At 37.4% G+C, this 21,336-nt stretch overlaps 1 pseudogene across 1 annotated transcript in view; it reads left to right on the top strand.

Moving 5' to 3' along the window:
• Positions 1–21,031, top strand: part of LOC143569824 (ABC transporter C family member 8-like) — a 42,647-nt pseudogene extending 21,616 nt beyond the window's left edge. The window contains exons 4-11 of the transcript XR_013141799.1: positions 16,653–17,215; positions 17,291–17,455; positions 17,591–17,885; positions 18,475–18,689; positions 19,263–19,568; positions 19,993–20,056; positions 20,145–20,373; positions 20,633–21,031. The product of XR_013141799.1 is annotated as an ABC transporter C family member 8-like (transcript). The remainder of the gene's footprint in view (positions 1–16,652; positions 17,216–17,290; positions 17,456–17,590; positions 17,886–18,474; positions 18,690–19,262; positions 19,569–19,992; positions 20,057–20,144; positions 20,374–20,632) is intronic.
• Positions 21,032–21,336: the final 305 nt, after the last annotated feature.

Raw genomic sequence — 21,336 nt, 5'->3', positions numbered from 1 at the left:
TTTTGGTTGAGTACTAGTTTATATTAATGGTTTGACGAACTATTATTTGACTTTGGTTGATTTGGTATTATGGTAAAAGTTTTTAATTGGTTTGGTCATAATATTGTTGCGTAATAGAATCTAGTTTATTACTTTAATATTTATTCCACTTGTGTTTGATAGTTTTTTGGTGATTGTTAGACACATGATTAGGTTGTTTACTTTGTGTTTTCAACTTGTTTGCGGTTTATGGTCGAAATAACCGTAGGAATTATTTATAAAAGTTTACTAGATTTTTATTATTCTTTCACTAGATAGGCCGAGAGGCAATTTAGTGTTGTGTCATCTTTGTCTTTTGCTGGTTTGGGTGATAATTGCACGTGAGTGAGTTATCCTAGGTCCCTTAGATTATTGTGATATAAGTTGTGTTCAAGTCAATTAAAAATACCCCCTTTATATTAATATATATTGTATCCGAAGAGGCCGGGAGGTGATTTGGGTTTTGGGGTACCATAGTATTATTAGGTAAGGTGAGACTGGGAGATGATCCAACCCTTTAACAATTGAGCTTCACATGTCATTAGAGTTCTAGGGTGTCTTTGGTGAGGCCGGGAGGCGATCTAGCGTATTTTAGTGGTCTTTAGTGTCATATTTTTTTAAGGTATTGTTTTTCAACCAAGTCAAGTTCGTTAGCTATTAAGTTTAACTAGTAGGATTCCATTACCTAGGTAGTTGTTTCTCATATTTGTTTTAAAACCCAATTTTTATAAAGTTTTATTTTTAGTTTAAATTATAATTAGTTAAGTTTTATTAGTTTAACTAATATAAAAAAAATTCCAAAAAATCAAAAGAAAGTCTAGGTTAGTAATATTTTAGGTTTAATAATTAGAGTTTACCCATAGTGTCCTAGGTTCGATATCCGTTCTTACTTGCTAACTACATTTCGACCGGTACACTTGCCGATTGTGTTTTTTTTAGGTGAATTCGGTAAAACTTGGTTTTTAATATTATATACGATTTTTACACATCAAGTTTTTGGCGCCGCTGTCGGGGACACTGGCAAATTCTTTTTTTATAAAAAAAACCAAATTGATTATCTGATCTGTTTATTTGTTTATTTGTTTTTTTTTATTTAGTTATTATTTTTCCTTTAGGTGCCTTTACTTGCTATTTGTGCCTTTAGGTTTAGTTTTTCCTTAAAAAAAATTAAAAAATAAAAATAAAAAAATAATAAAATAATCTTTATTTCAGTTTATGCATAATATCCGTTCTCAAGGCCCACCTTTATTTACTGCATCAAAAGAGCCTGACAGAGAGTTTCAGGAGCGACTTAAGGAGACTAAACATAGCGAGAGCGATTCACCCGACATCCAGGTTAGCGTCTCTACTCCTAGAATAGATATGGGCGACGTCATTCCACCACCGAGACAAACCGTTCATGCTAGAGCCAGCGATGGCATCATGGGAGCCCGATCTGTAATTGTCCGACCTGCTCCGACTAATAATCAAAACCGGCAAATTCCCTCTCACGTCATGAATTCTATCACTAATTCTGCTCAGTTCCACGACTTGGATGACGAAGATGCTCCGGGACACCTGTCCCGATTCGTGTGGATCTACGAAACTTTTAATATTAATAATATCTCATCCGACGTCATTCATCTTAAGTTATTTCTATTCTCACTTTTTGGTCGAGCTGCTACATGGATTGACTCTCTTCCAAATGCTTCAATCGCCACATGGGCCGACTTGCAATCCAAGTTCCATAGGAAGTATTTCCCTCCATCGAAGGTCGGGCGTCTACGCGAGCAAATCCGTTCTTTTCATATGGACCCCGATGAGCCCTATTATTCTGCGTGGGAGCGTTTCCAAACTCTTGTAAGTCGTTGTCCTCAGCATGGCCTAAACGATTGGGCTGTGGTTGAAAAATTCTATAACGGTCTTACTCCCGAAACCCAACAGCGGTTCAATACCGCAGCCGGAGGAAACATGCTCAATAAACTCACCATAAAGGAGGCTGAAGAAATGTTCGAGAGCATTGCATTAGGGGACCAGCATACACCGAGTAGATGGTCCGTCTCAGCTGCCAAGGCCGCAGCCATCTCAGCATCATGTGGAGTGCATCATGTTGATCAAAATACGAGTGTGTCGGCAGATGTGGAGGCACTCAAGAGGGAGATGAAAGAGCTTAAGTTGCAAGCTCGTAGGTGCGAGATATGTCGTGGAAATCACGAGACAGCCGATTGTCCCGTTGATTCTCAGGAGGAGGTAGATTTTCTTGCTAATCAAAACCGTTCTTTTAATTCTGGGTGGCGAAACAATAATTCTAACTCTAATTGGCGGGCAGGTAACACCGGTTATCAGCAACGCCAGAATCTGTTCCAAGAACCCGCTCCCGAACCTGCTCATGTACCAAATAGTACTTCTAAGATCGAGGAGATGTTGGCTAACCAATCTCAATTGTTAAATCAGCTCCTACAAAATGATGCCAACACCAAATCCACTCTTATGCAGCATGAGACGTTTATGAAGGGAGAACAGGTCGCATTTCAGAATCTCGAGACTAAGTTTGGTGAGTTGTCCGAAAAAATTGATCAACGACCCTCGGGGAGTCTTCCAAGTAACACCGTCCCTAATCCCGGTCCCAGCTATTCTAAACCATTTCAAAATGCTCAGGCTAAGGCAGTGACCACCCGAAGTGGGAGAGGTGTCGTTAGAGATACACCAAGAGAGGAGGAGGAAGTTGATGAGGAGTTGGAGATGGAGACACCGCCTGACAAGGTGAACCAGAGGCGAGGCCCAGCAAGTACCTCACGGTTAGGCGGTGCATTAGTTGAGAAGGAGAAGCAGGTTGAGCAGGAACCAGTGCGCGTCTATAAGCCAAAACCGCCATATCCCGGTCGTCTAGTGAAGAAGAATGATTAGGAGCAGTACTCTAGGTTTCTCGACATGCTTAAGAAGCTCCATGTGAACATTCCGTTTATTGAAGCTCTCGCGAACATGCCAAAACACACCAAGTTTCTTAAAGATTTGCTTACTAATAAAAAGAAACTTGAGGAGCTTTCGACTGTTACTCTTAGTGAGGAGTGTTCTGCCGCCGTACAGAACAAGCTTCCTAGGAAGATGAAAGATCCTGGCAGCTTTACCATTCCTTGCTTGATTGGTAATCTTCATGTTAGCAATGCTTTGGCCGACCTCGGTGCAAGCATTAACCTCATGCCCTATTCTGTGTTTGCCAAACTTAACGTGAGAGAGCTGCTTCCCACTCGAATGAGTATCCAGCTGGCAGATCGATCTGTTAAGTTCCCAAGGGGCATTGTGGAGAACATGTTGGTGCAGGTGGGCAAATTCATCTTTCTGGTCGACTTTGTCATTCTCGATATGGATGAGGACTCGAACGTCCCGCTCATCCTCGGTCGTCCTTTCTTAGCCACCGCACGCGCTCTCATAGATGTTGCCGATGGTAAATTGACTCTTCGAGTTCATGATGACACGGTCACATTCGACGTGCAGAAATCCATGAGGCATACTCAGCAGCATGACGACACTCTCTACTTCATCGACACTTTCATGATGCACGTAGGCGACTATCTTACAAAGGTCTGTCAGAGAGACACGTCCGACACCCAGATCATCGATGTGGAAAATCAGTCATTCGAGATGACAGAATTTGATTTTCAGTTAGAGGAGAAGGAGGAGCAGCAGTTACTTGAGACAGGAGGACACGAGCCGATCATGAGTTCCCAAATATTTTCTAATGTCCTTGCGGTTAAAGAGCGAGAGTTTCCGATTGAAAAACCATCTGTTGAGAACCCCCCATCTTTAGAGCTTAAAGATTTACCATCTCACCTCGAGTATGCGTTTTTAGGGGAGGGGTCTCAACTTCCCGTCATCATCTCTTCGAGTTTGGAGACAGAGGACAAGGAGAAGTTGATGGTTATTCTTAAATCTCATAAGCATGCCATCGCATGGAAGCTTATGTATATCAAAGATATAAACACGTCATTTTGCACGCATAAAATCTTTATGGAAGACGAGTTTAAACCTGTGGTTCAGCCGCAGAGGAGGCTTAACCCGAACATGCAGGAGGTTGTCAAGAAGGAGGTTATTAAGTTGCTCGATGCTGGTTTGATTTTTCCGATCTCCGACTCCGCGTGGGTTAGCCCAGTTCAGGTGGTCCCTAAAAAGGTCGGTATGACAGTTATCACGAATGAAAAGAATGAGCTCATACCGACACAGACTGTAACAGGGTGGCGAGTTTGCATCGACTACCGCAGACTTAACGAGGCCACACGAAAGGACCATTTCCCGCTTCCATTCATCGATCAGATGCTTGAGCGTTTGTCAGGACAATAGTTCTACTGTTTTCTCGACGTCTTTTCTGGTTATTTCCAGATCCCCATCGCCCCGGGTGATCGGGAGAAGACCACATTTACATGTCCTTTTGACACATTCGCGTACCGACGCATGCCATTCGGATTATGTAATGCTCCATCTATATTTCAGCGGTGCATGGTTGCCATTTTTCATGAGTTAATCGAGGATTCAGTGGAAGTCTTTATGGATGATTTTTCTGTCTTTGGGAATTCCTTCGATGATTGTCTGCGTAACTTAGATCGAGTGCTTGCTAGATGTGAAGAGACGAACCTTATGCTTAATTGGGAGAAATGTCACTTTATGGTTCATGAGGGTATTGTTTTAGGTCATAAGATTTCTAGTACGGGGATTGAGGTAGATAGAGCTAAGGTAGACACCATTTCCAAGCTTCCACCACCCACTTCCGTGAAGTCTATTCGTAGTTTTTTAGGTCATGCGGGATTCTACCGCCGATTTATAAAAGATTTCTCGAAAATCTCTCGTCCGATGTCCCAACTTCTAGAGAAAGATAGGCCGTTTGATTTTAGTGAGGAGTATTTGAGGGCCTTTGAGTTGATTAAGGAGAGGTTAGTGAGTGCTCCTATTCTTGTTGCTCCCTATTGGACTCTTCCGTTTGAGATCATGTGTGAAGCAAGCGATTTTGCTGTTGGAGCCGTGTTAGGACAGCGTCGAGAGAAACATTTTCATCCCATATATTATGCTAGCAAAACCCTTAACGATGCTCAGGAGAATTACACCACGACCGAGAAAGAGCTTCTTGCGGTTGTTTTTGCGTGCGATAAATTCCGTTCATATCTCGTGCTTTCTAAGACTATCATTTTCTCTGATCATGCGGCTCTACGGTACTTGTTCGCTAAGAAATATGCAAAGCCTCGACTCCTTCGTTGGATCCTTTTGCTTCAGGAGTTCGATTTAGAAATTAAAGATAAGAGAGGAGCTGAAAATGTCGCCGCTGACCACTTGTCACGACTAGAAAATTCCGACTTGGACAGGACGCGGGAACAGGGGATTGGTGATGATTTCCCCTGTGAGACTCTACTGTATGTAAAGGCGAGTGAAGAGGGGTTTCCATGGTTTGCTGATCTTGCTAATTATCTATCATCTGGTGAGTTAGTGCCCGGACTGACATATCAGCAAAAGAAGAAGTTCTTTGCAGATATTAACTTCTACATTTAGGAGGATCCGTACTTATTCCGTATTGGCTCAGATCAGGTGATTCGAAGATGTGTTTTTGGTGATGAAGCTCGTAGTATTCTTCAACATTGTCATGAGGGCCCGACTGGTGGCCATTTTGGTGCGACTTATACCGCCAAACGAGTGTTTGATGCGGGATTCTATTGGCCAACTATTTTTCGTGATGCGCATGAGTTTGTTCAATCGTGTGACGCATGTCAAAGAGTTGTACATCTCATCCCGAAATGAGATGCCCCAAAACCCCATCCAGGTGGTTGAGATCTTCGATATATGGGGCATCGATTTTATGGGTCTGTTTCCTATGTCTAGAGGGAACAGATACATCTTCGTTGCTGTTGACTACGTTTCCAAATGGGTGGAGGCTCAAGCCTTACCTAGAAATGACGCGCGACTTGTAGTGGGAATCCTTCGAAAACTCTGTGCTCGATTCGGTACTCCTAAGGCGCTGATCAGTGATCGGGCTACCCACTTTTGTAACGCTCAGATGGATACGGTTCTGAAACGTTATGGGGTCACCCATCGACTTTCTACGGCCTACCATCCTCAGACTAGCGGTCAAGTGGAGAACACCAATCGTGGCATTAAGAGGATATTAGAGAAAACAGTTGGGAACAATCGCGGCGACTGGGCTGAAAAGCTAGATTATGCACTTTGGGCCTTCCGTACTGCATTTAAAACGCCTATCGGGACCACTCCCTTTCGGCTAGTTTATGGAAAGGCGTGCCATCTTCCAGTAGAGTTAGAACATCGTGCATATTGGGCTTTAAGAGCCGTAAATCTTGATTTATCTGCGGCGGGAAAGAGTCGTTTTCTTCAGATTCATGAGGTTGAGGAGCTACGGAATGAGGCGTAAGAAAGAAGTTGGGGGTATAAGAAGCGGACAAAGGAACGTCATGATAAACATATTAAGGGGCCCAAAGAGTTTAAGTGTGGGGATAAGTTTCCGGGTAAATTGAAATCCCGATGGGCTGGTCCGTTTGTTATGAAAGAGGCATTTCCTTATGGAGCATTTGAGATAGAGGCTGATGATGGACATTCTTGGAAAGTGAATGGGCATAGACTGAAGCATTATGTTGGAGGTCCACTTGGTGATCGCGAGGAGAATGCGATCTACCTTGATCCGCCTGGAGAGTAGAGGAGGAGAGCACACTCAGGACGTTGCCCGAGTTGTATTGTCTGTATAAAATTAAGTTGCATTATTTTCTTTTATTTTTATTCTGCTTTATTTTATTTTATTTTTTTAGTCTGTTTTAGTCCTTAGAGTCTGTTTGATGTCTGCTTAGGTTGTTTTGAGTTTTATTTTGCAGGATTGGATTTTCTCATTCGTACTCAATCTCCATTCGGATGAGGATTTTCTGAGCCTATCATATTTTAGAGGACACCCAGAAGCTGCGGCCGCGAATGAAATGCTATACGGTCGCCTTGGAACGAGACTTGTGAAGATAACTGCATAATTACCAGGGGAGTCTATTCCAATTTATAGTTTTATTTGCATACATTTTTTTATTCTGCTTTATTTTCTGTAATGTAGATTTTAAGTGTGGGGATGGGAACTGACGTTTTCTTTTGGTTAAAAAAAAAGTTTAAAAAAATAACAAAAAAATAAATAAAAACAGTTTAACATTTTATTAAAAAAAGAGAAAAAAAATATAAAATATAAAACAAAACCAAAAAAAAAGAAAAAAAAATGTCCCGAAATTTGAATGAAATTTTTTGCAAATAATGGAAAATGATAGAAAAATTTGAGATTGGTTTTTAAAACTACTATTATATATGAGATTAAATAAAAGATAACGCACTAAACTTGGGATGTGTCGGTAGGCCCAACTAGCTTTGATAGTCCTCTTTAACAGATTTTATATATTTAATAATATGAAAAAAAACGGTAATACCGAATTTCAATGCTTGGGGAGGATTACAATAATCTGAAAACTTTGAGATGGTAAGAATTAAATGTACTCAAACCAGCACACCACCACATGTCCATCTTTTTACGAGCTTAGAAATAGTTATATATTTTAGGGTGATATAAAAGATTGAAAAAAAAAGAAAAGAAAAAAAAAGAAAAAAAAGTATGTTTTGAAAGTTTGTTATGAAAGTTATGTATTGTATTATCAAAAGTTGTTCAAGAAAAGCAAAATGCTTTTGAAGAAAGTTATGTATTGTAATATGCCAAATGAGCATTCTTTAAAGTTAGTAAAAGAGGCCAAAGATGCACATACTAGAGGGGACTTAGAGTTTACGTGTTACCTTGGGGATAGTGACTCTGAGGATACACTATTGGGGCTCGAAGGTTCTTAGTCAATAAATATTAAATTAGGAATTTATAGGACAAAGTCCAATAATATTTAGGAATAGCTCGTACGACCTCCACATGACCATTCATCCATCAAATTTCACCGAGTGCATCTAATTAGTACCATCAACGAGTCTTTAGCTTATGGTGATTTGTCAAACCAGTTTGCTTTGACTCTAGTTTTTCTAGCTCTCTTTTTCTGAGATGGGGTAGGTGTAGCCGTGGTTTTTGAACATAAAGCGCTTAATGCAATTGGGGGTTTAATAGGCTGGTGGCTTGGTTTAAGTGGACAATAATATCGGCAATCGCGGTTTTTGCGTTTTTCTGTGCTTAAAAGATAACCTATATGTTTTGAAAACAAGTCTTGAATTCTGATTCCATTGCAATATATATATTTTTCGGGGACGAAAATGTTTAAGTGTGGGGATATTTGATATGGTTTAAAATATACATGTTATTATATAATTATTTCCTACAGTTTCAAGTATTTTGAGCCAGTTTTTTATTGAATATATTTTTATTTGGATCATAATTGGATTTTAAAGATTAAATTTTTAAACGAGCTAAATTAAAGTATTTATGCTAAACTTGAGACCACAATGGCATTAAATTAATAATTGGTGGAATAAATGGCCACGTATTTTATGGAGTTTCATGTTCACATGCTTAATAAAAGATAAAATTCCATGTTAACCATGCTCCAATTACTTATGATTTTTATTTTTTTACAAAGTGCAGGAGAGCTCGGTGAACTATTATTATTAATGGGAGGCTTGGTGATTGACAGTTGAGGCAATCCTCTGTAAAAAAATAGTTCACCGAGCTCTCCTGCACTTTGTAAAACAAATAAAAATCATAAGTAATTGGAGCATGGTTAACATGGAATTTTATCTTTTATTAAGCATGTGAACATGAAACTCCATAAAATACGTGGCCATTTATTCCACCAATTATTAATTTAATGCCATTGTGGTCTCAAGTTTAGCATAAATACTTTAATTTAGCTCGTTTAAAAATTTAATCTTTAAAATCCAATAATGATCCAAATAAAAATATATTCAATAAAAAACTGGCTCAAAATACTTGAAACTGTAGGAAATAATTATATAATAACATGTATATTTTAAACCATATCATATATCTTGAACAGCAAAGGATTGGCTAAGACTTCTTACCACCCGTTCGATCTCCAATGAATTGTTACCCGTCAAGATAATATCATCAACATAGACAAGCATGTACAAAATGGTGCCCCGAGATGAGTATATAAATAACGAGGGGTCGGTTTTGGAACCCCGAAATCCGATAGCACAAATAGTCGTTGACAGGCGTTGAAACCATGCGCGAGGTGTCTGTTTCAATCCGTATAAGGATTTGTGAAGAAGGCACACATGATCCAGTTTGTGCAGGTCTACAAAGCCCGGAGGTTGTTGCAAATACACGGTCTCTTCTAAATCACTATGTAGAAAGACATTTTGTACATCGAGTTGCCTTAAAGGACATTTTGGTGCAACTGCTTAAGAGAGAAACACGAATAGTTGTCGGTTTTACCACCGAGCTAAAAGTTTCATGAAAATCAACGCTCGTTTGTTGATGAAACCCCTTAGCGACAAGGCGGGCTTTATAACGTGTAACGGTCCCCTGATCTCTTTTTAGTTTGTATACGCACTTGCAACCAACAATATTAGAACTCGGAACGCACGAAACGTGCCATTTCTCATAAGCGCCGAACACTCTTCAGCTATGGTGTGATGCCATTGAGGGTGTTTCTTAGCAATGGTGAAGGTACCCGGTTCGGTATTAAGCGGGGCTATATTCGTATGAAAATAGGTGACATTGTGTGGCTTGGTTTGTTTAGGATTGGGGCGAAGATTAGGTGGTCGAGAACATGGTAGATTCTGGGTGGGAATGGCAGGTTGTTGTTGGGCCGATGGTGTTCAGGTTTGCTGTTGGGCTGATGATGTTTAGGTCTGCTGTTTGGCTGAGGGCGTTTGGGAGCTGCTGTTGCGGTGAGGATGGTTGGGCCTGCTGTTGCATAGAGGCTGTTTGGGGCTGCTGTTGGGCTAAGTGTTATGTAGGTGAATAGGTGGTGGGATAAAATGAAGTATAAGAATTTTGGGATGATGAGATAGAGTTTTCGGTAGGTTGTGCATAAAAAGGGAAGGATTGTTCATTAAAACGGACATGGTGGGCAATATAAATGCTTTCAAATTTGGGGTCAAAACACCGATATCCGTGATGGGAGGTGCTATACCCAAGAAAAACACAAGGAAGGGATCGAAAATCCAATTTTTGTTTGTTATATGGTCGTAGATGTGGATAACATCGACACCCGAAAAGAAGTTGGGTTGATGTTGGAAAAGTTGCTCAAAAGGTGACATGTTGGCATTTGTTCTAGATGGCATACGGTTAATAAGATAAATTGTTGTGTTGAAGTCAAAATGCCAAAACCGTTGTGGAACATTAGAATGCGCTAGCAAAGTGAGCCCGATTTCAACAACGTGCCGATGACGGCGCTCAACAACACCGTTTTGTTCACTCGTATGTGGGCAAGAGAACCGATGAATTATGCCAAGGGAGGACAGAAATGGAAATAGGCTTCTGAATTCACCTCCCCAATCGGTTTGGATGGATTTTAATTTGGTTTTGAATTGCCGTTCTACCATGACTAAAAATTTCTTAAAAATGTCGTGAACATCAGATTTCAATTTTAATGGAAATATCCACATAAACTTGGAGTAATGATCAACACACAAAAAAGAAAATAATGATGGGCATTGAAAGAAGTAATGGGAGCGGAGCCCATACATCACAAAATACTAAATCCAAAATGTTTGAACTTTTAGAAGTAGATGGTAATAAGTGAAGTTTTGATGACTTTCCAATGGAACAGGATTCACAAAATGAAGTGGTACATTTATTTAGTAAAGGTAAACAATATTTAGAAAACATAGAGTTTAAAATTTGTGGGTGAGGATGTCCCAATCTTTAATTCCATGTGGTGGAAGAAGCTCGGGTAGCGGTGAAAGTAACTCTAGAAACCGGTTGTATCCGCGGAAGTTGGAAAGAGTAAAGACCGTCATTACTTGGACCCGTGAGGAGGATATTGTGTGTATACTTGTCCTTCACACAAAAACAAGTAGAGTGAAATTCAAAAAATACCTCATTATCATGGAAAAATTTGTTGAACAGAAAGAAGGTTTCGTTTAATTTCGGGAACGTGAAGTATGATATTAAGGGAAAAGGTTTGTTCGGGGAATAAAATTTAGAAGAGCCAATATGGAGGATGGGTAAACCATTACCGTTGCTAACGTGGAGACTATCCTCACCATTGTAGGCCTCGGAGTTATCAAAGCTAGAGAGATATGGGGCAACATGTTGATTAGAACCGGTATTCGGTAGCCAAGAAGTTGAAGCTTGGGAGCGATAATCAGCCATGTTGGCAGATGGTTGGCGTCGCGTCCTTAAGGTATCGGGATCACGATTGGGGCATTCTGATGGGATATGCCAATACCGCAGCTGTTACATGTACCATAAACAATATTCTGGTTAGAAGCCGGTTAAATTGATTGCGTTGACCTCCTCCTTGGCTGCGATTGTTGTAATTTCTTCGTCTACGGGTGTTGGCTCGCCCACTGTTGCGATTGTTTCCTGACCGACTTGTATAGTAAGCATGTGCTGGTTGTGAACAGGCAGGTTGAAGTTGTAAGCCCAACTGAGTGGCAAGTTGTTGAACTGCTTGAATTGCTTTTTACTAGAGACTGGGATGGGCCAGTAGCAGAAGCGGTAGGGTTACAGTTGTGTGAAACAGCCGTAAAAGCTTGTGTTACTGGTACATCAAACGGCTTTTTAATCATGAAATAATAATCTGACAGAAGAGTGTGAAGTTCAACAAAAGCAGTCGGGAATTGTCGAGCAAGAATAGTAGACTTCAACCCATTGTATTCATTTCTCAGTCCAGAAATCACAAGCATAACTAAGTCTTTATCTTTTATCGGCTCTCCAATGTTGGCAAGAGCATCTGCATATTCTTGTGCACGGGTATCAGGTATGATGAAGAGGACTCGTCTCCTTTCATTGCAATCTTTAAGAGTTGAGATTTTATGGTGTATTCTCTTGAGGATGTATGAGAAGCGTAGGCCCGCTCAAGAGACAACCATAGGTCACGGGAAGTAGTTCCCTGTACATGTTGAAAAGATGCTTCAGAAACTGTGGATAGGATTAACATGCGAACATGCGCGCCATTGGAAACCCATATAGCATAATTAGGGTTTGGTTGAGATGATTATGGTGTGGTTTCTTTGTCTTTTGCAGATGATGAATCTGATTGAACAGTTGTCGGTGGACACGGAATCGTGCCATCAACGTAGCCAAATAGGTTGTTTGTAATGAGGAATGGTTGGATCATTACCTTCCAATAACCATAATTGGTGGGTGACAAGGTGAAGCCAAATTTTTGAGAGTTGTCGGTTGTTTCATATGTTTGAGAGAAAGCTGCTAGGAGTGCCATTACTTGGCTGTTATCAATTGTAGAAGAACAGATTGTGGCTGTACCATATTAGGGTTACACCTGCTGGTACCGAAGGAAGATGAACAGATAGCTGGCGTCAGAAGGGTAAATGATTGTATGTATTGTATATTGAATATGAATGTTACAAAGACTACAAATAGGAAAAGCAAATACACTTTACACCCTCTAATGTTTAGTAATACATAGAATGCCTAATGCATAGGTAGGACCCATCAGTAGTAATTGTGTAGAGAACTGTCATCAATACAGTAGATACTTTTTTAATTGGTAAGAACCTTTAGACCCAACTAGCACCTGCCCCCCCCCACCCCCACCCATACACCCCCACATGATCGTCATTTTAGTCAGGCAAAAACCTAGTTAAACTAAATAGCTATAGTAAATAGAGTATTGTATCCATGAGAAACATGTGGCCAATATTACACTTCTCATTTGATTATTTATTCTAAAACTTCATTTAAAATTAACTAACTTAAGTGAATAGTCAATGTTAAGCAAAATTTGAAAGATGGATTACAAAAAGCAATTAAACTTGATTAGAAAACACAAATTTAAAAGTTGTAAAGCGGACTGAATAACCTAGTTACTATCAATTGAAAACCACATAGACATTGTTCATCAATTAAGTTTGATAAATAATTAAAAGGCATTGTGATTTGGTCATGCTAATTAAGAGAACTCAATTCGACCAATTGACACAACTGTATACGATCTAATCAGTTACAAGTTCATATATAAAAGATTCAATCCCAATCAATGGTTAATGGTAAACAAATCATTGGTAATTAACTCAATCCCAAAACGTTGATGATTTCAAATCGAATAACTAATGACATAAATGAATCCTAAATAAACAGTTTTTTAATCAGTCGTAAATAAACATAAAGTTTGATTAACCAAATGACTAATCAAAACTCAAATCCAAACATAGATAAAAAAACCAGATTAAATTAAGTTACTAACACGATCCCCACACCCAGATATGAGTATAAGTGGTCTAGCCTTGCATCGTATAAGGATTTATTGAGGGTTCATAATAGTCCAACTTGAGGAACTATGCACATGCTACTTCACACAATAGAACTCAAGTTCATTTATTTACTTTTGATATCGTGAGGCCCAATCCACCTAGTGATGCTTCACCTAAGTTTAAACCCGGGTATATGACACACGAGTGAGATTTAAACGTGCGACGTCAAACCGAAAAACCTCTATATCATGACATTTCTCCCTTATTTTTCCTCTTCCTTTATTTTTTTTCTTTTTGTTTTATTTTCTTTGCAACTAATATTTTTGGTTAAATCATTTTTCACCTCTTTATTTTTTCTGATTAATTAAAGCGAAGGTGTCACAGTAAAAGAAACATGGTGTGTGCTAAAAGAACCATTCTCAACCTCTTTTGTCAAGGTTCGATTTTTAACCATAAGCACCAAGAAAGGTAACAAAACACATATCCATTTATTAAGTTATTCCACACAACATTTTAAGTTTAGGTCGAGCCTCTATTTTTTTCTCTCTTAGAGATCTAATCCACGTATAAGCATCATCAACTAATTCGGTATCATTTCTCATAGATGCAAAATTCTTATTCAAGGGATGTCAATCATTTTTACGAGAATATAAATTGATTTTTATTATTTAAAAATTGCACATGCAGAAATGACCAAATACTAACATGTAAAATGATAAACTTAAATCATTTTTGACAAAAATCATAAAATGAACGAGTTCACATGGCTAGTCATTGTGACAAGATCTTCGAGTCTGATGATAGATCTTCAAAGTTTATATCAACAATCTGCAAAACTCATTAAAAGGCGTGTGAACATAAGCTTCTTACGTTGCGATTAACACAGGTATTAAAAATCTAGCAATTTTTTAAAGCCATTTAATACTTTGTAACCACTTGAACCACATATAAACCCCACCTCCAACTTAAAACATTGCATTGCCCCTAATGCAACATTTAAGTTTGAAATTATAGTTCGATAAAAAATGATTAATTTTGAAAATAAAATAAATAAGAAACTACTAAAAATAAAAATTGAAAAAAAAACATATATAATCACTTTTGTAGGAATCAAGGTTGCATTTAGCGTATGCAACAAGTCTTTTAAACCCCTCGGTAGATCCGAGTGGATGAGTGAAGTTTTGTGAGGGTTTCTATTGTACATACCCACAAAGTTCTTCGGGTTGTCTCCCGAATAGCACTAAATTTTAGGTCCTCAGCCTAGACAATCGCTAATATCCCACCGATATATCAACAAGCACGAACTGTGTGCCTTAGAGTATTCCCAAGATTTTTTTGCTGATTTAGGTGGGTTGGAGAAAAAAAAAGTGTTTTTAGGTAGTGGACTAGAATATAATTGCTTTTAGGTAATCCTCCATATGAGATGGCGTATTACAAGTACACACAAGCATGCTTTCCACGTGTGTCTCCAAGTCAGATGCCATGTCTACGGGTAATACACGTGGAATCCTCTATCTGAGATAGAGGATTACATAAACTCATTTTACCAATATTTACTGTGGACTTACCATATGAAATCTCCTTTTTTTACCTCGTGGACACGCGTCACAACCCCTGAAATCCTCTATCTCAAATAGAGGATTGTCACCACAAGGAATATATGCTAATAACTCTCGTGAATGAATTGTATACAACATTTGAAATCAGTAAATGTCATATTTGTCACCATAAAAATGTATTCAACTTTATCGTTAATAAAACCCTTTTTCGTGAATAAATTATTTGTATTGGACTTTTATAATGTAACCCTAGGAATCCTACACGGTTGAATACCTTAAGGGAACTTGCACATGTGGGAAATGGCAAATTCAAAGATTACCATGTTCGCATGCCATAGCTTCTTGCCACACATGGGAAAATCCTCATTCCATTGTGGATTCTCGATTCCATACTTCAATGTATCAGTTAAATACAGTGGCCACTTTTACCCGCTAGAGCATGCAGATTTATAGGAGAGGGCTAGTTGGTGATTCCTAGGGTTACATTTTAAAAGTCTAATATACAAATAATTCACTCATGAAAAAGGGTTTTATTCACGAAACAATTGAATACATTTTTATGGTGACAAATATGACATTTTACTGATACCAAATATTGAATACAATTCATTCACGAGAGTTATTAGCATATATTCCTTGTGGTGACAATCCTCTATTTGAGATAGAGGATTTCAAGGGTTGTGACACGTGTTCAGGAGGTAAAAAAGGTAAAAAAGGAGATTTCATATGGTAAGTCCACTGTGAATGTTGATAAAATGAGTTTATGTAATCCTCTATCTCATATAGAGGATTCCACGTGTATTACCCGTTGACTTGGCATCCGACTTGGAGACACATGTATAGAGGTTTCCACGTGTATTACCTGTTGACTTGGCATCCGACTTGGAGACACACGTGGAAAGCATGCTTGCGTGTACTTGTAATCCACCATCTCATATGGAGGATTACCTAAAAGCAATTAAATTATAGTACACTACCTAAAAGCACTTTTTTTTCTTCAATCCATCTAAATCTGCAAAAAAAACGCATTCCCAGCCCATCTCTCATCTCTAGCTCTATAATTACATTAAAATCATTATATTTATGTATTCTAATTAATTAAATAATATTTTTTAAACATTTATCATCGCAATTTTGTATGTCCTCTACTCACAATGAATTCAAAAAATATTGAAAAACAATGAGGACAAACAAAATTTTCTTAAATTTAAAAAAAGATCGTTAACTTTTCTCTCTTAGTCTCATCTACTAACAACCATTTAAAATCCTGTCCTATAATTTGCAAAACTCTCTCACAAAAATTTAAGGAAATGATTGAGAAGGCTCTTAGGTAGGAACCATCTGTAGTAGTAATTGTGTAGAGAACTGCCATCAATAGTCAGTTGATACTTTTTTAATTGGTAAGAACCCTTAGCATGAACGCCAATTCAGTCCCCACCTTTCAGGGTCATCACTTTCACTTATTCCTTAGTAGAAAGAAGTAGTGTGCAAATAAGTCTTCCACTTTGAATATCAATATCTCATTCATTTTATCTTCATTTTGCTTCGTTGCAAGGCTCTTATTGAGGATATCACAAACTTATTAAGTGAGTTTCATTAAATAACTATTACACGGTTCAATTTAATTAGTAAAACACATATTTTTCACTTACAAAATACATGTTTTCGAGATTTTTATTTTTTCCAACAAATTAGTAAATGGTTTTTTCAATCAGTATAACCAGTTGTGGCTGTCCTTAATTATAGGTTATGCAAGATGGTCGGGTTACACAGTCAGGAAAGTATGAGGATCTCTTAATGGCAGGTTTGTGAATGCTCATAAAGATGCCATTACAAGCTTAGATACTGAAAGTAATAGCGAACGCGATAACACATATAATAATAAAAGTTGGGTCAGTAATAAGAACAAGGAAAAGATACTCACAGGAGTACAACTGACTGAAGAAGAAGAAAAGGAGACAGGGAATGTTGGGTGGAAGACATTCTTAGATTATGTTGTCGTCTCAGAAGGAGTATGGTTTTTTGTTTTATGTATCATAAGCTATGTTGGTTTTGTTGCTCTTCAGGCTGCAGCAAGTTATTGGCTAGCATTTGGTATACAAATCCCTGAAATCACCACTTTCATGTTGATTTGTATTTACACTTTGGCTTCAACTACAAGCATTTTCTTCGTGTATTTGAGATCGCTTTTTGCTACACTTTTGGGATTAAAAGATTCTAAATTACTTTTCCAAAAGATCACAGATTCGATTTTCACTGCTCCGATGGTCTTCTTTGACTCTACTCCAGTTGGTCGAATTCTAACAAGGGTAATTTAGACTTCATTTGCCTGTACGTGCTGTACTATTTGGAAATATTTAATCTATTGTACTAGCTTCATGCAGATCTCATCTGATTTGAGTGTGGTTGATTTTGACATACCATTTTCGTTCGCCTTTGTGGTTGGTGGTGGCCTTGAATTACTTGTCACAATTGGTATTATGGCTTCAGTAACTTGGCAAGTTCTCATTGTAGCGGTCTTTGCCATCGTGGCTTCAAAATACGTACAGGTGAATCCTCATTATCCTTAATTACTACAGGTGTTAAAGATTATGGTTTGGGACCCACACGGTTCGGTTTTGTACTCATGTTGCACAAGTTGTTAGTCCCATGACTAGTATAATATTTTTTTTTCTAAACTTTAGGGATATTATCAACCAACTGCAAGGGAACTAATGAGAATCAATGGAATCACAAAAGCACCTGTGATGAATTATGCATCTGAAACATCACTTGGAGTTGCAACAATAAGAGCATTTAAAATGCAAGACAGGTTTTTTAAAGAATACCTAAAATTGGTGGACAAAGATACAAGTACTTTGATATTCTCAAATGCAACTTTAGAATGGTTGATTTTGAGAACGGAAGCCTTTTCAAACCTCACCCTAATCACAACTGGTTTTCTTCTGGTTTGCACTCGAAAAGACTCCGCGTCTTCAGGTATGCTTGTCATATCAAAACAAGTTTGGATTGGTCCAATTTTTGAGCGTATGGTAAATATGATTACATAACCAAAAGCTACTACAGCTTTCTTTGTACTATAACCAACTTTAAAAACCTACTTTTGATGTAAGTTGTAACTAACTTTTAAAGTTTTTATCTATTGAAACATGTCCAACTTTTCACCTTTTAAAGTTTCTTTAAAATGTATCAAACTTTCAAAAGATACCTCTTGATGTGTTCTAGTAGTTCATTGTTGGTGTTTTAATTTTCTACGTCAAATGGTAAAACACAATGTAGTTGGTTACATCAAATAGTAAAAAATGGAAAGCATCTACACATTCTACTATATGTTTTAAAAGTTGTAGCATATAAAAAATTAACTTCTTAAGTCCAATACACACAATCAAGATATTTGTCTATGTTGATACATCTTGGTGTATTTAACACCCATTTTTAGGTCGTCTTTAATTTGGAAGTTTTGAAAGTTCGTAACATCTAATGTTAAGACTTAACGTCTGCAATGACAATAGGTTAAAACATTTTAATGCCCCGCATTGTTAACTACAGAAATTCGAACTTTGTATAGGGTTGGTTGGCCTCTCTCTATCTTATGCATTGGCACTATCTAGTATACAAGTGTTCTTTACTAGATGGTATTGCAGCTTAGCCAATTACATCATATCGGTAGAAAGAATCAAACAATTTATGCACATTCCACCTGAGCAACCAGCAATTGTGGAAAACAATAGACCGCCTTCATGTTGGCCTTCCAAAGGAAAGATACAGTTTGAGGATCTAAATGTAATTAAAATCATACTTTTCAGCTTTTCTGATGAAGAACTGAACTAACATTACGGTTCCCTTCCTCTTGAAACTATAGTACTTAAAGATCTTATTAAAAGTGACAATGTTTGACCAACCTACTCAAAGATTGAGTTTATTACGTTGCTTTTACTTCAAGCATGTCAAATTAAACATGTTGGCTAAAAAGGAACGAATAAAAATGGTTGTAAGTAGCCTAAAATATATGATGGATAGGATTTTGTTGTGTTTAATTGAAACATCTCATTAAAAAAAAAACAAAAGGACTTATTCATGACTCCATTTATAATATTTTCATCTCAAATTGACGAGGTACTTCTAGGTAGTTAATGTCATTTCCATTTTGGTGGGAGGGTAAGGAGGTTAGAGTGTAGAATAAGAGGTCAAGAGTTCAATACATGTAGAGTGTAACATTTAGTCGTTAAAAAAAGTTCTAGGTGGTTATGCACGTACTCCCGCCACATCCATTTTACGTGTAACTTAAAATTGAAACATTTTGATGACTGTTACCTACCTTGACCTAAATTAATGGTATTTTGGTTGTGAATTTAGTTGAGGTATCGTCCAAACGCACCACTAGTTCTCAAAGGAATTACCTGTACATTCAAAGAAGGGACCAGAGTAGGCATTGTTGGAAGAACAGGAAGTGGCAAAACCACACTAGTAACAGCATTATTTCGTCTGGTGGAACCTCATAGTGGAAGAATTCTTATAGATGGGCTAAATATTTGCCGTATTGGACTCAAAGATCTAAGGATGAAATTAAATGTCATTCCACAAGAACCCACCCTTTTCCGGGGTAGTATTCGAACAAATATGGATCCGCTTGGTCTTCATTCTGATGATGACATATGGAAGGTAACTTAAACTTATATACATTCTAATCTTCATAACTCGATATCATGATGCAGTTTAGACTCATTTACTAATGAACAAGTATACTTGGCTTGTGATTTTTTTTGCTTATAAAAAAATAAAAATAATAGCTTTAATGGAATCCGATCAAATGGGTCGAAAGTCGCCAAAATGTATTATAACTTACTAACCCTCTTAAACTATTTAAAATCATATTGTATTAGATCACGATTTAGTTCTTACTACATTAACATAATATATATAGTCGAGTTACATAATATTACAAGTTAAATAACAAGTAATTGACCATATTTGAAGTATTTATTATATATAAATGTATTCGACAAAAAATACTTTAGTTACGCCAAGTCCGCCGAACCCTACCTTTGTTTATGCAATAAAATGCATGATTTAAATGGATTTTCAGGCATTAGAGAAATGTCGGCTAAAAGACACGATCAGATGTCTTCCAAATTTGCTAGATTCTTCGGGTTAGTCGATTTTATGATTATATCATATATACTAGCTAGCAAAAATCTAAATCATGACTTAGACGATCACTATATATTTGTTTGTTAGTGAGTGATGAAGGAGAGAATTGGAGTGCCGGACAAAGACAACTATTCTGTTTAGGAAGAGTTTAACAAAATTCTAGTACTTGATGAAGCAACCGCATCCATTGATTCTGCAACAGATGCCATTCTTCAGAGAATCATAAGGGAAGAATTCTCAAGTTGCACTGTCATAACCATTGCCCATAGAGTTCCAACAGTTGTAGACAGTGACAAAGTCATGGTTCTATCTTTTGGTATGTTCAGGCTTCAACATTGTTGGATTAATTAAACAATTTTAACAAAGTCGGTTTTGCTATTAAAAAAGTTCATTACGGCTCAGCTTGTTGCCCGTTTACAAGCATTTTTTTATATTAATTTTATAAATAACTGAACATGTGTTAAATATATATGATAATCTTTAGAAATACATTACAGGCAACTTTTAACCCGTTTGACTTGTTTCTTTTAGTCAACTATTTAAAATTTAACCAATATGACCTTGTTGATTTATAGGGGAAATGGTGGAGTATGATGAGCCTTCAAAGCTGATGGGAACAGATTCTTTTTTCTCCAAGCTTGTAGCTGAGTACTGGGCTAGTTGCAGAAATAACTCTGCAAATAAATTTGATGGCTTTCAATGAGAGCAAAACAATATCTATTTTTTTTTTTGTATTTATAATGTTCCTTTTCGTTACAAGAATAAGCTTCGCCCATGTGGGGGAATAGAAGTAATGTAGATTGTATGTATGCCATTCCAAAGTTTATCTCATAATAGACGAATCAAGAATTCAGTTTAATTACAAGTTTAAAAGACCCTTTTTTGTTTTATCTCTTCACTAATACTATGATCTAAAAGCACATGTTTTTTCATTATAAGATCGATACATAGTCTTAAAAGTGTTGATAATTTGAATCCCTTATTTATGTCGATCTTGCATTTATCGAACAATTTGATTTAATTTGTAAATTACGAAATGCATGTCTTTGAACTCGATATGGACATATTTGTAATACTTCTAAACAAATTATTCTTGTGTTTTGTATTCTTGGTATTGTTATCCGATATTTTGTAGATATCTGAAAATGTCTATAGTGATTAATGTGGATTTCGTAGTTTGAAATGTTATTCACGGAATAATCTGTATGAATCGTGTATAATCCCTTTCAGATTAAAGATATTTACCGTACTCTCAAAGTCTTAATAGGATAATATAACA

Source organism: Bidens hawaiensis, unplaced genomic scaffold (genome assembly GCF_021521415.1).
Source record: "Bidens hawaiensis isolate Kalapana, Puna unplaced genomic scaffold, B.hawaiensis_p1.1 tig00024657_1, whole genome shotgun sequence".
NCBI classification, from domain to species: Eukaryota; Viridiplantae; Streptophyta; class Magnoliopsida; order Asterales; family Asteraceae; genus Bidens; species Bidens hawaiensis.
Note: the sequence above shows the minus strand (reverse complement) of the source record. Positions and strands in the feature narration are given on the sequence as shown.